Source organism: Carassius auratus, chromosome 17, assembly GCF_003368295.1.
Source record: "Carassius auratus strain Wakin chromosome 17, ASM336829v1, whole genome shotgun sequence".
Taxonomy (NCBI): Eukaryota; Metazoa; Chordata; class Actinopteri; order Cypriniformes; family Cyprinidae; genus Carassius; species Carassius auratus.
Window position 1 is genome coordinate 19,166,601 of NC_039259.1, and position 19,128 is coordinate 19,185,728.

General features: G+C 36.6%; 1 pseudogene; it reads right to left on the bottom strand.

Moving 5' to 3' along the window:
- LOC113117529 (tetratricopeptide repeat protein 7B-like) overlaps positions 1 to 17,096 on the bottom strand; it is a 38,902-nt pseudogene extending 21,806 nt beyond the window's left edge.
- Between the last annotated feature and the right edge of the window lie 2,032 nt (positions 17,097 to 19,128).

The following is a 19,128-nucleotide window of genomic DNA, read 5'->3' on the forward strand; positions in this document are numbered from 1 at the left end:
TTTTATACCCTTATCAGGCAACGTATTTTAAGGGAAACGCATATTTAAAAACGCGATAACAACACAAACAACATATGACTTAATTGTCTTGTTCAACATCTCAAGACAGTTTTGTATTGCATTTTTTTTGCTGAAAAAGTAAGATTAATATATGTCTACTTTCTACATTTTCTGAATGTCCAGCTCCATGGGCGGACGGGTTGACTTTAGGTCAAAATGACAAAATGAACACAGAGAATTTGAATGATGTGATGTGACCCCCATACTCCAAACAACCTCAACTGTGATAATGAGAACAGTATTGGATGAAAAATATTTCCTCTTGCCTCCTACAAAAATTTGTATCTGGTACACATTGCTTGTTTTAGGCAACACATGAAACAGTGGTGCCAATTGTGAACATTCCAGTGTTTTACTTGTATATACAGCATTTATTATTTTGAATGAGATGTGCTACTTTTCTCCTGAGTAGGTGCGTGGGCGGCGGCTGAGGGCGTAGTCCTTAGTGTGAGGGGTGGGTCTGAGAGGGTCATCCAGGGGGGAGTGGTTAGGGGGGTCTTCCAGTGGGTTCCAGTAACTCTGCTCACACATGCCCCTCAGCAGGATCTCTGCAAGCTGCCTGGCGATAGTCTAAACACACACATATACAGAAAGTTCTCAGCCCGATACATAAAATCCTTTAAATAAAGCTTAAAAGATAAAACTCTAAAAATTAAGATTAAAATGTATGTACAATTTCAAACAAATTATTAGAATGATATTATATTAAATATATTATGTCAAGCTCTAAAATATTTTATTATTTTAAATGGTATAACTGCAGAGAAATTGCTATATTTTTAAGTTAAAATACTTTTTAAAAGCCTTTGCTTACAAATCATAAAACAAGTGGAAACCCATTTATAATCATATAATTTATTAAAAAGAAGCTGTCACTAAAGCAGAAGTAAATCTACTGAAATCTTCATGGTGGGATTTTGCATTTTGTCTTGGATAATGATGGACCTCGGAGTCAGAAAGTTTGAGAACCACTATTCTAGACAGAGACAACACAAAGCCATAAACACACACAACGCACCATACGCAGGTTCTGAGTGGTTCTGGTCTCAACGGCTCGGAGAATCTCTCGGAAGCGGCCGACACCACGGGTCAGGTTACTGCAGCACCGGGAAATGGAGAGAAAACAGATCCATTAATCATCTCTAGAGAGCTGCAAAAAACCTGATGGCTGACATCAACTCATTTCTCATCGACTCCATACAAACTTGTTATTATACGAACACATGGAAAACAAGCACGCACCCTCAGGACTGGTCAGACCTCTGCCACGATTTAATGAGCTCAAGCATCAAGCAGTCAAACTAAAGCAGTTTATTGTCAATGGACAGGAAGTTATCAGGGCCTGTAGGGCACACTGATTACATGAGTTCTGGATACAGATGCACCTATACGTGTTAGCACCTGTCAGCGACTGGGGTCGATATCCTCAGACTGCGATATTCCCACAGCCTTTTTACAAACTGACAGCACACAAACACACACCAAGAATGTGTAAAAGACCAGAGAACAAAGCTTCGGGCTGTGGAGGTGTGAAGCGTTGCAGAGAAGCATGTGAATGCAGGGAGAAGCAGTACAGTACGTGTTGAGAGAGACAGAAGTGTCGAAACTGGGATGAGAGCAAGCATGACAGAGAGAAACGGAGCTAACAAATAAAACGGTCAATTCAACCACCATCTTTAAAACACTAATAATTAAATAATACAAATCTTTGTAAAATTCGAGCTTGTAAAAATTGACGTGTTTCAGAAGACGGTGCATAGAGGAGCAACAGTAAAGTACATTATGTGGAAAATAATGTGTGTTTTTTTTTTACCTTAAACCCCATAAACACATTTCTTTACACCAAATACACAAAATAATGTTCTTTTTAGCCAAATTTTTTAGCAAAGCCCTTTAATATCTATTTCATACAGTGTGTTATACTGCTTTGATGCCTAAATTCACTTTTTTGTTTTTTGTTGTTTATGGTAATTTGGCTTTTTGTTTTTAGATAAAAGTATTGACTTTTGCTATCAGCCATATAAAATAATAGCTGTAATTTTAATACCTTTAAATTACTCTACAGAGTTCAGGCTGAGGACTGAACATGTGTTATTCTGTAGGAAATGCATGTTGTGTCAGGTTTAAAGACATTGCCTTTCAATCATTAATGAACCTAACATAAACATTACCCACAATGCACCAATGCAGTGGTCATATTTCACTCAGATGCATTTCAAGCAGTGACAGAAGCCCCACCTGCATCCATATGGAAGCAGACCACACACTCACTGCACAAATAAATAATGATGGCGAGTCTCATACTGGCATGTGTAAGTCCACCACACGTTTTATTCTAGTACTGCAAATCAGGAAAAAGAGCACCTAACCGAACAGAACAGAGATGAAAAATGAATAGGACAGAAGATGGACAACTTGTCTCTTACTTCTTCAACCTTCCAATGTCTTCCCTTTCCCTACTACAACAGACTGATCACTGAATAGACTGCATAGTAGATCGGTTACTCTCTCTACAATCAGAAGGTGCATTTGGCAGTGTCTGCTACAGCTACACTACCGTTCAAAAGTTTGGTTTCAGTAAGATTTTTAAATCTTTTTTAAAAGAAGTACCTTATGTAAAATTGAATGCAGCCTTTATGTTGAGAGCGTGCCCAAGATGCTTTAAAGGCTGCTTACATAGGCAGCTAACTATGTTTGGCTTCTGTGTGTGCTGCTACAGTAAAAGCATGGCACTACTCTACATGAAGATAGTGTAGGGATACGTACGAGTTGTCGTCAAACATACGACTCCATGATGCAGAAGCCGTGGTGCAGGGGGAGAGTGTGGCATCAGAACACACATAAATAACGTGAAACACACAGACATGCAAATGCTGAGAACTACAGAGGATCAATTAAGCATTTAGGGAAAAAAAGGCACACAGACAGACAGAGAATTAGTGGGCAGACAGAAAGCTCAGCAGATTCCTAGACCACTCACTGAAGCACGTGTCTGAGGGAAAGAGGAGTGATGAGGAAAAAAACAATAGATGTTTGAACAGAGGGAATGAGAAATGAATGGTGTTTCTAAAGGAAGCATGTTTGGGCTGCCAATCATAATTGAGTGTTGTGCTACAGATAGAGCTGAATTGTATATTGAAAATTATATATGCAACATATTTGAGAGGATTTTGCTGGTGATATAAAGCTACACATTTTATTTGACTATTTAATTTAGTCAAATAAAAAGTTAGAGTTTGTTACTAATCTAGTTTGTAAAACCTTGATAAAGTGGGTTTGATTCGTTTGTTTGAATCAATTCAATCAGTCAGCATCAATCATTTATTTCAAAATTGTATTTAAAATAATTTTTTTAATCACTATTCAGAATCATCATTGCCATAACATTACATTTAAATGTTTAGGGTAGGAAAGAGTTTTTTTTTTCATATTTTTGAAAGAATTCTCTATGGATCCATTTCTTTGATCAAAAAATCAGTAGAACCAAAAGTTATCTTAAATTAAACTGTTTTAAAATGTAATTTATTCATGTCACGTCAAAGCTGAATTTTCAGCAGAAATGGTTATTATATGCTGAATTGATAATCAAGAAAAAGTAATAATTCTTGGATGAACAAAAGTTCAAAAGCATTTATTTAAAATAGAAATATTTATTTTAATTATGAATGTATTTTGTCACTTGTGATAGATTTAATGCATCCTTGCTGAATACAATTTTTAATTTATGTTCATGACTTTCATTAATCAACTTAAATCTAATTAGCAACAGGGGCTGTTTGTTCTAAATAGATATTGTCAAGACAAATATGGAAATATATATTTTCAGCTATATCACCCAGCCCTAGTTCCTGACAATATAAACACTCAAATACTCACCCATTTTTAAAATGAATAACATGAGCCCTCTGAAGTCCTGTCTCCAGGAAGTAGCCAAGTTCCTGTTCCTGTGTGACCGGACCGGGCTTTGGACTGCGGTTCTGAATGCCAACACTAAGAGCCTGAAGACAGGACACAAGTCAATCAAATATTACTGTCAATCATAACTGAAACAGCCTCAAACTCTTTCCTGGACACTTCCTATTAGTTATTCAGCAAATCCAGACCAAATGTCTTCTAAAGAAACACAGAGTCAGGCTGTTTACTATGTTTACCCGGGGAACACTTTAGAGAGGATGGCGGTTGGGAGAGTACGAGTTTCTAGCATGAAGGTCAAACGTAAAACTTCGGCATCACCTAAAAAATGCAGTGTCAACACTGCAGCAGAACACAAGCTCTGCCGTTCTCCTCTCTCACCATCATTCACTCTCTTTCTCTCTCTCTACGCTCCCTCCCTTCTCCACCACGCTAAATCACAAGCAGTAAATACTGAGCATTGTGCAGGGGAATAAATCTGGCCACTACGATTCCAACAAAGAGAATTAGTGCTGTGAAAACCATTCAAAGGAAACGGAGACTCATCTTCCTCTGCAAGAAAACAAACTTTGACCTGTAAAAAGCTTTAATTGTGATTTAAAGTTCACAGGTGGGACAGGAAGAGATTAGTCTCACGGATGGCTGGCTCTCTCCAGCAGTAGTGTGCAAATCTCTCCCGCTGCTAAGAAAATCTATGTAGATTTAAAATGTCTATGAGAATGGGAATATGAGAATGGGAATAAAAAATGTGAAAATAGAAGAAGAAGAAAAAATATAGTGAAAGAATATTTGGAAATACCTTTTCTACCTCCTGAAGATAGAGCAGGGCGATGTCTCCGGACTTCTCATAACAAGTGATTATCTCCTGGTCTCGCTCTGCGTTACGACCGGACAGTGACGGGGATGCCATGGGCACTTTCTCCAGACAGAGACCTATGAACAAACAGCAGAGAGAAGAGATGACTTACACATGCCAAGAGCTAGAAAGGCACACAGAGTTGTCCTAGTGCTCTGCCACATTCAGAAAGATCATTGTAATAAAGTTAATCTGAAGTGTGAACAACGACCTAACTGGTTCCCTTTTAGAGCCATGTGGTATAGCAGTACAATAAAACAACCATCAGGAATTAAGTAAATAATAATAATAAACAAAAAATTACACACACACACACACACACACACGCATATATATATATATATATATATATATATATATATATATATATATATATATGAAGAGTTCAGAAAACAAAAGTCTATAAGTGCCATTTTAAATTAAACATGATTATGTTTAGTTCTTTCACTTTGATGAAAATGAAAAGAATCTATTGAAAATTATTAACAGCACTTAAGAGGCTTGTGCATCATAACGCCTTATCCACACACACACACACACACACACACACACACACACACACACATACACACACACACACACACACACACACACATTATTAAGTTTTTAAAAATTAAAAAAATTAAAAAAAACACAAATTCTATGAATTACAAATGATATTTAATGTATGTGCACGTTGTCCAAATGAACTACAAAACCTCTTTTGTGTTAACTAGAAAAAAACGACATTAATAAAAAATAAAAAACTGAGATTTGAATTACTGAATGGACTGACAGCACTTACATTTCATAAGTCACCCAAAGCTGTTTATTTGTTGCTTGAGGAATCGATTTAGCATTGATGTCTCATATGGCTGCTATCACACCAAAGCCAAAATTCTGCCATCAATCAAACCCTATTTCTTTTAAAATCATAGTTCCATTCATTTCTACTGAGCCACAGTATTCACTTGTGAAACTTTCAGAAGCACAGCACTTCTGTCAACTCTAATTCAAGTGACCAATGAAATACACTATTATGCTTTGATCCTTACTTTGAGGATATTATATTCATTCTTAAAGGGTCAAACTGAACAAGTTACGCTTTGTTCATATAATAAGAGTTTGTTTCCTTTGTTCTGGCCGGACAGAGGAACTAAGATACTGAAATATACATGTGTGAGAAAATCAAAGGCCTCAGACAAACCAGAAAAGCTTTAAATGTTTTAGCACAAGCTGATGTCTGTCGTATCTCTTTGCCTCGTCTGGGTCAGCTGAGAGCCAAGTAATGCGGTAAAGATACAAGAACGGTTCTTTAGACATGTCACACAATCTGTGGCCAATCTCTGTCTACTGGCTTCAGCTTCAGCTTCATCTTAAATCCCTTAAAGCATGAGGAAAACAGGCCAGACTCAGCGCTCAGGTGGCTGGTAAACATGATGAGAGCTGTTTGTTTGGCTGCCGTTAGTATTGGGTTCTCCATGCAGATAAAGTTTTCATGACAGAATGGCAATGTGACAGGAAACAGAAACTGTAGCCCTCCTAACTATATTTCAAACTGCTTCAATAATAGATAACGGCTTAAAAACAGATATCACAGGATGAAGAAAACAGTCGGTTACCGAGACACTAAATGATTCTGAAATGAAAACGGAGACGAATAATCTATCACAAGCAAGAAGGTAATGACGAGGCCCTGATTAAAAGTGCCCTGTGAAGTCTCAGTAAGACAGGAGGAGAACGAGAGTGGACTGATTGGCATAATATATTAATGATCGGTTAAAGTCACCTACACTATTGTTTAAAGGTTTGGGTCAGTAAGACTTTTTTTTTTTTAAAGAATTTATTATAGTTTTGTCTAAAAGAAGACAAAACAGGCATTAAAATAATCTAAAACCACTAACAAATGAGACATTTTTATCTATTAATTTAACCCCGTCAACATCAGTTTTTTCAAAACCAGGATATAGGAGGCAGCCTAATTTAAAATTGTAATTCATGTAAATTAATAAAACCTTAAAATTTCGAGGGCATTTTACAATGAATATACACATACCTTTCATATACACACAGCATTTCGTTAGTCGTGAAAGGTTGTGGGTTCAATCCCCAGGGAGCACATGTTAGGTAAAAAATGTTAGCCTGAATGCAATTTGCTTTGGAAAAAAGCGTCTACTAAATGCATTAATTGAATTGAATTTTATTTTATTTATGCAAGGCTCTAAAATATTTTATAATGTAGAATGATGAGTATAAAAAAAGAGAACTTCAGGAAACCTTACAGAACCCAGAAGTGGCCTAAGATTAAAATAAGTTTTGAACGTACAAACATTGTTACGGATAATGAAGAGTCTTGGGCTTGAAACAGTGGAGAACCACGCTCATATGGGCACAGAAATGACACACTCTAGCTTTATGGAAAAGTTCAATTCCGTGTCAAAGTAAGGCATAGGGATTTTCTAAGGTCTTAGTGTTCCACACCAATCCCCAAAGAGAAAAATGGGGAAAAAAACTGAGAGAGAGTGACAGAGAGAGAGTGTACATGCTGTAAATCCCTTTACCTTATATAGACCTGCTACACTGGAGCCCTAAACTTAATCTTAGAAGGTCTGAAAAAGCCACATTCACTTCTGTCTGGATACAGATAACATATTCATCACAAATCTGTTCCTCTCGACTGCTGCGTCCCCCTAAACACACACATGTACCTCGACTTACAGGTTTAAAGCCCGTTATACTAGCCAGCTCTAAGACAAACTCCATTACAGTGACCGGGCTCTTTAATGACCTGCATAATGGCTGCAGTAAATCTGACGCCTCAGGACAGCCAGAGGGAGGCAAGAGGGAGATTTTTTATAATTTAGGACGAGAGTTTAATATACACAGGAGATGAGGCAGGATGCGCCAGTGAGATGACACACACACGTGTGTTTGTCTGTGGTATCTAGAGCGTGATGGATGTTTGGGGTCCAGGGAGGAAGCTGCCCCCCGTAGAAGTAGTTGTCAGTCACAGAAATGCTATGAGGTGATTGGATGAGACAGGCTCTGTGCCACCCTGCAGTTTTTCCCCAGAGCCCCACAGTACCGCCGATCTGTCAGAAGTCTGCTCAAAGACCTCACGCTGCGGTCCTGGCAAACACATTCACTGTGCTCGGAATTAAAAGTGTGTGTGTTCAGAGCAGAGGATTTAGTAGCAAACACTTTTCTCTGCAGAGCATCACATACAGTATTACAGCAATGCTGCCTCCCAAAGGACAAAATATGAACTGCATGGATCTGGGAAGCATCTCTGCAATGTTTTGACCAGGTGAGCATAAAAAAAATAACTGTTAACATAATTAAAGATGATATACACCACCCAAAGATATTTGGGGTTGGCAAGATGTATATAATGTTTTTGAAAGAAGTCTCTCATACTCAACTATGTCTGGTTTACAGTACATGATCAAACATACACACTCAAATAAATAAAATTAAAATAAAATGATACAAAATTTTTCCTTTTTTCAATAAATTCCATTTTAATATATTTCTAAACTGATTCCTGTTATGACAAAACTGAATTTTCAGCAGCCATTACTCCAGTCTTCAGTGTCACATGGTCCTTAAGAAATTATTCTATAATCATTTAATATGTTGATTTAGCAATAAAGAATCACTTGTTATTAGTAGTATTTCTGAAAAATGTAACGAGACATTGTTAATATTTTTGGAAACAGTGATACAATTATTTTAGTATTCTTTGATGAATGGAAAGTTAACAAAAACTAGATTTTTTTTTTTTTTTTACATTAGATTTTTTTTTTTACTGTCACTTCTCATCAACTGAATGCATCATTGCTAAGTAACAGCATTCATTTCTTGAAAAAATTTAAAGTCACGTAATATATAGAATTTATACTGCATGAAAAGTAAAATCCCAGTGGTTAAAAAAAAAAAAACACTTCAAATTGCTGTATAAAATATTGAATATTATCCTACTGCTGTGATTTTGTTGCATTGCGCAGCATTTTGCTTGCAGTAAGGACACAAATTTGTACTTGATTGCAGAAACATGATGTTTGGGTTCTAGTTATGCAAAAGCAAGTTACACAGTTTCACAGCGCATACATAAACAGTGTACCTGCAACAGCAAGCTCGGGTTTGTGCTTTCACAAAGACAGCAATTCTGTTATGTCATTTCTGAGCTACTACGTTGATTATTTACCTTTGGTGGCATAGGCCTCAGCGATCATGGACAGTCTGTACACCGGAGCTCCTACCAGCTGCATCTCATCCAGATTCACACGACTGTACAGATTCAGTGCTTCCCTGTAATCAGCCTCCACATAACAAAGCTTAGCCATGATCAGACTGGCCTCCTGCATGTATTCAGACTGGGAGAGAAAGAGAAGACACACACCGCCACACTATAGCATACTACAGTAAATCAAATATAGCACCACAATTTTATTTTAATTAAATACATGTGTAAAATACAGATAAACACCAATGACACTAGAAAGGCTCCAACCATGACTGGTTTAAAATACTATTTTAGATTTACTTAGCACTGAATTATCAATAATCATAAGCTTTTCATTCCACTACTAATCTGGTTGTCATTCACTCACAAAACTTGGTATTGTGGTATTGCTAAAATTGTTGGATATAATAAATTGCTTTTGGTTTTTCTCATTGAAAAATATTTTAATAAAAGTCTGATAAATTATTACATTTAAATCTGGATGTTGAGATATTATTCCAGACTTAGGGGCCATTTTCACCGAATGTGTTTTTGCAGTCATTTGCACTGCTTTTCCACTGCTGTAAACATACAGTAGACAGATGTGTTTGACAGCTGTGCTTACGTTCAAGTCTTTTGCAGGATCTTGTGCATGACACAGTGTTCTTAAAGTAAGTTCAACTTAAAAATTCAATTAAAAAAAAGCATCTCTACACCTTGCATTTTTCCCCATTCCGCTTACATGCATCTTGCACAAAAATGCATACTGTTTCAACCCTTAGAATTACTTTACACTAATCATTAATAATTTACTAAGCAATTTTTTTAATATATATTTTCTTTCATTTTGACGATGGATCAGATACATTTTAGTATCATTAAAATACTAATATAATTTTGTGCCTGTATTTATTATGTATATATATATATATATAGAAACACATTAACTTAAATATTAAAGATAAATATATTATGTTAATATATTAAATATATTTATATATAATATAAATAAAATAAACACATGTAAATATTTTCTAAATATATATTGTTTATGTATTTATATATACATAATAAATGTACACAGTACGTACACACACATATATGTAAACTAAAACGTTTATTTTTTGATGTGATTAATAATTAAACATCACTAGTTATGTTGGCTTGGCAACAAGCCAACATACTGTTATGCTATTTAAACTTCTTCTTTTTTTTCTTATTATTATTTTTCTGACAGAAATTCTGTACGCTACTCCTCCTAGGGCTTTAAAGCCACAAGCCCCAAACTCGGCAGACACCTGCGGGATAGAGCGGTGGTGTGTGCTATATCTTTTCAGACTGATCAGACTTAAAGTTTTTTTTTATTAATTTTTAAATGTCAAAATTCATTACCCATAGACTTACATTGTCTGAGAAAAATTGCGCCCCTACAGTTGCAATGAGATTTAGGGGCGGAGTCGGGTTTCGTTTCACTTTTAAACCGGTTAAATACAAATACAAGTAAATAATAAAATTTCCTTCAAACTGCCAAGCTAAACCAACATATTAGGGCTCATTAATAATTGATTTCTGGGCAGAGAGCAGTCAGAAAGACGAGAGAAGAATCACGGCTGCTCAGCTCATGCTGTCTCCACGGAGCTCACAACGAGCGAATTCATTCTTATTTAAGACCTTTTAAAACGGCGATTGCACGCAATCCACACGTTAGAACACACCAAGAGCTATATTCAGATGTTTCTGAACTGTTTAAAGTAATAACATGATATATTCGCGGCAGCCAAATGTCCGCGAGCTCGCGGTGTATTTCTCTGAACACTTGAAGTCCACATGACAGCCGCGTTTCGGTGCGAGATCGGACAAATAAATAGGCTACACATTTCATTCACACTGACAAGCTAAACCAACATATGTTATTATTACCGGGTCAGATCTCATTTATAAATTATGTCTCTGGCCAAAGAACAGAGAGAAAGACGAGAGAGAAATGAGCACTTCATCAGCATTTTTTAAGCGCTTCCAAAAATAATATCACAGCGAATTGCACTAATCCACCCATTAGAACACAACAAGAGCAGAATTCAGGTGTTTTTGAACTGTTTATGTGTGCAAAATGAAATATAATTTGACAGCGTGATACAGCTTATGAATACTTGATGTCTGGGCAGAGAGCAGTCAGAGAGAAGAATCACGGCTGCTCAGCTCAGGCTGTATCCACGGAGCTCACAACGAGCGAATTTATTCTTAAGACCTTTTATAATTAAATTATATCGGCGATTGAACGCAATCCACACGTTAGAACACACCAATAGCTGAATTCAGATGTTTCTGAACTGTTTAAAGTAATAACATGATATATTCGCGGCAGCCAAATGTCCGCGAGCTCGCGATGTCTCTGAACACTTGAAGTCTAAATAGAGAATTCACAGCCTTTCACATTAAAACCCTGCAGCGAAACGGCACAAAACACTTAGAAGAATATATTATACACATGAAAATCAGTGTTTATATGTGCTTGTGAGATTTTATCTGTCAGGCTGAAGTTCTGAACGTCACATCAATTGCTATCCATCGTCACAACATGGTAAAGTCATTTATATATATTTTTAAGAGCTTCTTAAAATATTAATGCACACAATCCACTCATTAGAACAAAACAAGAGAAAAATCCAGGTGTTTGTTGAGCCGTGCAAACCGAAATATCATTTGACATCGAGGGGAAAAAAGTAACTGTAACTCCATGAATACTCAACGAAGAGACAGATATATATATATATATATATATATTAGGGGTGTAACGGTTCACAAAATTCACGGTTCGGTTCGATACGATACACTGATGTCACGGTTCGGTTCGGTTCGGTTCGGTTCGGTTCGATACGTTTTAAGGGGGTCGCACACCGGACGGGAAGCGCATCGCCGCGTCGCGTCGCGCCACGTCTTTAAAATTCGAACACATTATTCTCTATGGGTGTACACACACCGGCGGCGCCATTCGGCATCTGTCCGCGGCGCCCAGCTACGACTCAGAACGCTGTTCAAATTTCTGCCGCGCCACAGAGCGCCATCCGCAGTTTTATATTAAAAAACCCAGATGTTATAAACTGAAACTGAAATTAAAATACAGTACACTTGTCTCATTCAAATAAAACATTACAAAGTGTTTGGTTACGTTTTCAGCTGCACAGTTGCCTAGACAACAGATACAACAAAACAATAACAGACTTATTATAATAACACAGATTCTTTTCATTAATTAACGTTCAAAACTCAGCTTTTATCAATTAAAATTATATATTTAAAATAATAATAATAGATTTAGTTAAAACTCTCCCATCTTGCTGCGAAATTGAGCTCACGCATACAGAATGTGCGCGTCCGGTGTGCGATACCTTGAGTTGTCCTACATGTGGCGCGACGCGACGCGGCGCTTCTCGTCCAATGTGCGACCGCCTTTAGATACAGCAAAATGTAAAAACATCTCAACTTTTCAGAATGCCGCAAGCGCACCGCGGGTCATGTGACAAGAACCAACCAATCAGCTTCATCCTTTCCCGTAACAACGTTGAGAGCTCAGCCAAGATGAAGGAACAGCTGATCATAGTTGTATATGGATTGCAATTTTGAAATAAATTCAGTAGCAGAGCTACTGCAAGCGATTTTTAGAGCTGCAAATCCATTTATCCTTCGCTGAAATTTCCGCGTCTCATGGAGAGAGCACGTCATTGTTGCTTAGCAAAGACAGACGCCTCAGGAGAAAGACGCGCTTAGCGTTTTCCATGCGTTTTTAGGCACGATATGTGAACGGCCCCTAAGGCGCTCGCTCACTCAGCACGCGCTGAAGGCTCGTTGCAAAATGTCTAATGCATTTAACAGACCAGAAATATAAGATCCTAAAATAACCAACAGGTCTGGTGTTTGGGTTGGATTCCCTGTAAGCTATAGTGTCTAAATGCTGCAGGGATAGTTTGCTGCGTGCATGTTTCTCCTTTTTTTCGTCTTTTCCCAGATAGTACTGACGCATATATCCCAGATATTCCCGCTGGTTTTTTTTTTTTTTTTTTTGTAATCCCGCTGGTGTACCCTGTCATGTTGCAGATGCGACATACCGTTGTTTATTTATCCACCACTCTCTTGCCATCACCATTATAGCTTAAAGGGAATCCAAAGTGCACCCAAACACCAGACCTGTTGGTTATTGGGGGATCTTCTCATTTCTAGTCTGTTAAACGCATTGGCTATTTTGCAACGAGCCTTCAGCGCGTACTGAGTGAGCGAGCGCCTGCTGAGTAGCCTAACATAAACATATAAGATGGTGTTTTTTTCTTCTTCGGGAGTGTCAGGGGCGTTGCCTGTTACGTTGTTTGGGTTATTGGGCTACCTTGTTGAACGCATATCATTATATTTCTTTCTCTCTCTTTTTTTTTTTTTCAAATATAATTAATTACTCCAACGAACCGTTCGGTATACATAATGCGTACCGCGTACCGAACCGAAAGCGTCGTACCGAACGGTTCAATACGAATACGCGTATCGTTACACCCCTAATATATATATATATATATATATATATATATATATATATATATATATATAGAAAGCTTGTCATGTCTACTTTTAAACCAAACAAGTGCTGCCGAACAAATATTCTGTGATAAAGTAATCCATATCAAAACAATGCAATGTCCTTTTTTCACGTCTAATGTGTGGAAGGCCAAGATGGGTCAAATACACGTGAATTTTAACGTGTCTCTGTAAAGGGTCTACTTTTTTTGGATACAAACATAATAACAACAAAACTTTGTGCACTTATAAAATAAAGATAACAAACAAGGTGTGCTGTCTGCAGCCTTGGTCTGTGCTGATCTTCATTTACAAACACGTCATTAAAATGAACTGTAACTCCATGAATACTCAACGAAGAGACATGAGAGATATATCTAAAGAAAGCTTGACATGTCTACTTTTAAACTAAACAAGTGCTCCCGAACAAATATTCTGTGATAAAGTAATCCATATCAAAACAAAGCGATGTCCTTTTTTCATGTCTCCTTTCATTATATCTAATGTGTATGGAAGGCCAACAGGGTCAAATACACGTGAATTTTAACGCGTCAACAACACGTTAAATACGTGTATTTCATGCGTAGACAACACGTATTTAATATTATTTATTTATCGGCGCTGCACAACATGGTAAAGTCATTTATATATTTTTTTAAGAGCTTCTTAAAATACTATATTACTCCAATGTTATATCCAATATTATTTAACATGTTAAAGAGTGTTGTTTACAAGTGAAAAATCAGCGGGTATTTAACATGTATTTCACGTGAAATACACTGAAGTACACCCTAAAAATCAGTTTGAAGAGGTCAATGTCATTGGCTGCTGAGGACTTGGGTCAAACCACTTCTGTGAGCTTAGTGGTTGGGGTGTACCATTCATAGACAGGCAACCACCATTTAACATGCTATAGATCAGCTTATTCAGCCTTATTATTTAGTCTTTTTTCTTTTCTGTTTTGTATAGCCTATAGAAATAATATATTTAAGTTTCAGTTTTATGAAATATTTATTTTATAATAAATAGTAATTAAAATTTTGTGGTGATAGTATAAAGTTTATAAAAGTTACAGTATTTTGTAATGAAACAGGACTTTTTGTTTAGCTCTTGACTCGCCGAAGTATACTATATATAGTGTCCCTTCTTTAATTTTTCAGTAATGTGTGATAACTTAAAATATGTTGTCAGTACTATTAAAATAAGATTAAATTGAATGGTATTTAGAAGATTATGGTTTTTGCATGACTTATTTCGCATTCAACTAGACAACCCTGTCGTAGCTGTTATCATAGCCTAGGCTTTTTATTAATAAAGAAAAAAGCAAGGGACCATGGAAAAAGACTGTTGCAGGTGTATTTTTTATGGTATTATTATTTTATTTTTTTGCAGCGGGGCAACTCAAGAATGTTGGGCACACAAGTACTGTGGCTCTTTTGCCCCAATGGCCAAGATGGCCAAGCCAACATCAAAGTTAGTTCACTAACTTTTAATTCTAGTTTTTACTATTATTTTATTATACTTACAGTCATCATATAATTTTATTAGTTGTTACATTATTATTTATTACTTACAGTTAAATTAGTTTTGTTGTGTCAGTTTTATTAGTTATTTTTTTAATCTATGTATAGTTTTATTAATTTTATTTCAGTTATTTTAGTACATCATGTTAAACTAAATGAACATGAGAAATGTTGCTTAGGCAACTAGCTTAAATATATTTAACATTTGATTTTATCTCAGTTAAACATTTATTTGATTTCAAGAAATATATATTTTTAATGGTTTTAGTTTTCATTTTAGTCCACTGTAACACTGACACAGCAGACAGAAGTGATGATGCAGACAGTTCAGGCTTACCTTCAAGTTTCCCCGATCAAGTGCAGCCGTCAAGTGTTTCCGTACCTCCTGGAGACGTGGCCGGGGCCCGCGAGGACTGGCTCCCTGCTTGATGGGGTTTTCCTTGAGGTACTGCTGGAGTTTGGCCTCCCCCAGCAGAAGCTCCCCGAGATCATCTACAAGAGAAGCAGAGGTTGAACTGGGCACCTGAAATTACTCAAACAAACACACACATTGACGAAAAGCAGATCATACACTAGGATAATTTAATCATAATGACAGTCAGCAAGATCATGCACACATATTCATAATGTGCCACTGCAAATGATTGCAATTTTTTGTTTACTGGGTGAACTATTTCTTTCATCTTTCTCATCTGACTGAAAAAGAAATCGAGGATCGGCGCCACCTGCATATCTGAACTGTAAAGTCAACACACAAACACTTTTGCAGTGCAGGAGAGAAGTGCTGATTGTGAAAACAGCATTACATAAAGCCCAGATATAATCCAGTGTTGAACCTGAACACATTCTTACGGGTCTTAACACATGCACAGCTCTGAGAACAACCACGTGTGGCTTCATCTGCCTTACAAGCACATCTTAAATCTTTCATCATCTCATACGAGGTTAAACAATAATGCTTATTAATATGTAGCTTTTAAGGAACAGGGCAAAATGAAAAGATGTAAACTGCAATTTAATCCGCAACTGTGTTCATTATAGACATTAAATCAACCTTTAGGACAGTCTTTTGTAATTCATAAGCTTTACCCAGTCAAATGCATCATCTCCCAGATGTTCATGAATGATATTAATGTAAAATATTCTTTTTGGGAAATCTTTCTACTTAAAATGTGTTTACAAATTCTGAAAATAAAAATAACAATGCCTAAACACATATAATTTATTAATAAATAGTTATAATATTATTAATTAATAATATTATTAACAGACTTAAGTATAACTTTGTTATTGTTGTATATTACATTTTCAAATATATTTGATTATAAACAATTATTTAATTTATTTATTTTTACTGAAAACCACTATATATATATATATATATATATATATATATATATATATATATATATATATATATATATATATATATATATATATATATATTTCTGTCGATTTTACATTCACAAATGCCAGTCGTAAGTACTTTAATGTTTTTTTTTTTTCATTTCATGAAGATGAATGGACACAGCTGTATGGACAATCAAGAAGTGTACTGGACAGACGAGCACAATACGTTAACACCAAAAAGGCATTAATATCACTTTTTAGACACCCTGAAAAGAAAAGATCTCTCAATGATTTGTAAACGTGTAGTTAACCGCACAGGAATGAATGTGACACGGATTTTGCCAGCAGGCCTGAGACACACACACACTGTCCGAGCTAACGCGTTAGCCAGGAGTACAGAAGACAGAAATCACACACACCGTTTGAGATGAGTTTGACAGACAGCTGGCGCACGAGTTCGGGGATCTTGTCCCATTGTCCCTCTGATCGACACCGCTCTATTTCAGTCTCTAATCGAGACCCGGACTTTCTGGCTGTCATCTTTCTGCCTCCTCCTGAGTCCTGACCAAAACACGACCGGAGCCGCAGCACAGAAACATCAAAGACCTGGAGAGGAGCACAAAAACATGAACCGGATTACGCTTCCGGGCCGTGGTACTGAACTCTCATTGGACAGATTCCAATCACGTGACTATTATTTTGACTCTCTCTCTCTCTTTTTCTCTTTCTTTCTCTCTCTCTATATATCTTTTTTTGGTCACATGAATATTTGTATTTTTATTTCATTTGTTTTATTTACATTTCAGTTTATATAATTTATTTCTGTTTGGTCCTTCTTGGCCTACAGCAGTCAATATTTCTGAATAACGACATTCAATAATCGTGTCTCTCTGTGCTTGTTACAACCAAATCAATACTTAATTTCCATACTTAGAAATAGGTTGTGTAATGTACAGTCAGATACAGTCATTTTTTGCAGAATAAACACTAGCAAGTTTTTTTTTTCTTTTTTTAAACCGTCTTCATTAAACCATTAAACCTTTCAAATTAGATAAGATTAGATTCAACTTTATTGTCATTGCACATGTAATGTACAAGGCAACGGGATGCAGTTAGCATCTAACCAGAAGTTCAATAAACAGTAAGTTAAGGATATACAGTGTTTATAATATGTTACAAATGAGCAATAAATATACAGATAAGGCAGTATTATGGACATAATTTACAGATTTTAAAATGCTCTAAGCATGATATACAGATAAGTGTACTATGAACATATTATATAGATTATGTAATAAGTGTATGTACACTATAAGCAGAAACTATGAACATTTGAACATCATTTGCACTAGTGCAATGGGCATTAAAAAAGTGCATTGAAAAATATCCCAGTGGCAAATGGATCATTCAGTTTTCTCGATGAACAGAAAGTAGTGTAAATAATAACAAGTGTAACCGAATTTAGTTTTTTTTTTTTTTTGATGAGTGATGAGGAGGGGTGAGGAGTGTGTGTGGTGGTGGGGGGGGGGGGGGGGGGGGCAACTGTCAGCAACTGAGCAGTTCCCATACCAGACTGGGATACAACTTGTCAGGATGTTCTCGATCACACACCGGTAGAAGTTCACCAGGATGGCTGAAGACAACTGGTTCTTCTTCAGTGTCCACACAGCCCTGTGGTACTCCGATGTTGAGTGTGATGGAGGTGGAGCAGGTGTGGTCTGACCTAACATGCTGACCTCTGTTGATCAGAAAGACCATAATCCAGTTGCAGAGGGAAGTGTTAATGTCCAGGTCTCCAAGTTTTGAGTTCAGCTTGAAGGGAATGACAGTGTTAAATGCTGGGCTGGAGTCAACAAACAGCATCTGATTATATGGGCCCATGCCTGAGGGAACCTTTTACTCAACAGACAGATTGGTAATTGGTTAAGAAGTATAGTTGTTTAAATATTGTCATACTAACAGGTTGATTGTAATCACTACCTTTCCATCAAAGTTAACTGACATTATTAAGATACATTTGTTCTGACACAGTTTAACTCTGAGCTCTTGTCGTATTTTATTACCATTTTCTAAACTTTAGCAAATAGGCTAAACTGTGATAATGTGAGAAATGTTGAAGGTGTCTGAATAAGTTTTGGTTTTACTGTATATTTATTTATTTATTTTTACATTGAAGACAGTGCTATTTTACATTTGATCATTCACTTTCTGTAGCTGGACACCTACAAATTTGAAAAACCATAAACATTGCAAAAATAGCACAAATAAATAGAACGAACATACAAATTAAACAATTTCATTTAGGGTCGACTGGTACAACCTGCATTGGGCCCCCGCTAACCCCAACTACAGCCCTGGTCGGATATTATAGGTACACACACTGAATTAAACAGATCTGTTCCTCTGGTAATCCCGATTGAATGAAGTTGCCCTCCCAGATTTTTGAAGTTCGTCAGTCAGAGTGCGCTGCACTGCAGCCTCCACTGCTGTAGGTGGCGCTGCGATAATCGCACTTCTGACATTCAGCAGCAGTGTGTCCGAGGCATGCTGGTCGGGGATTTGGACAGACGATTGTGTAAGTTATTCAATGTCTTAATCATTACTGTTGTAAGAAATTAACTTATTTTCATCTTCATGCTTTTACACTTCTGAGTAAATGTTAT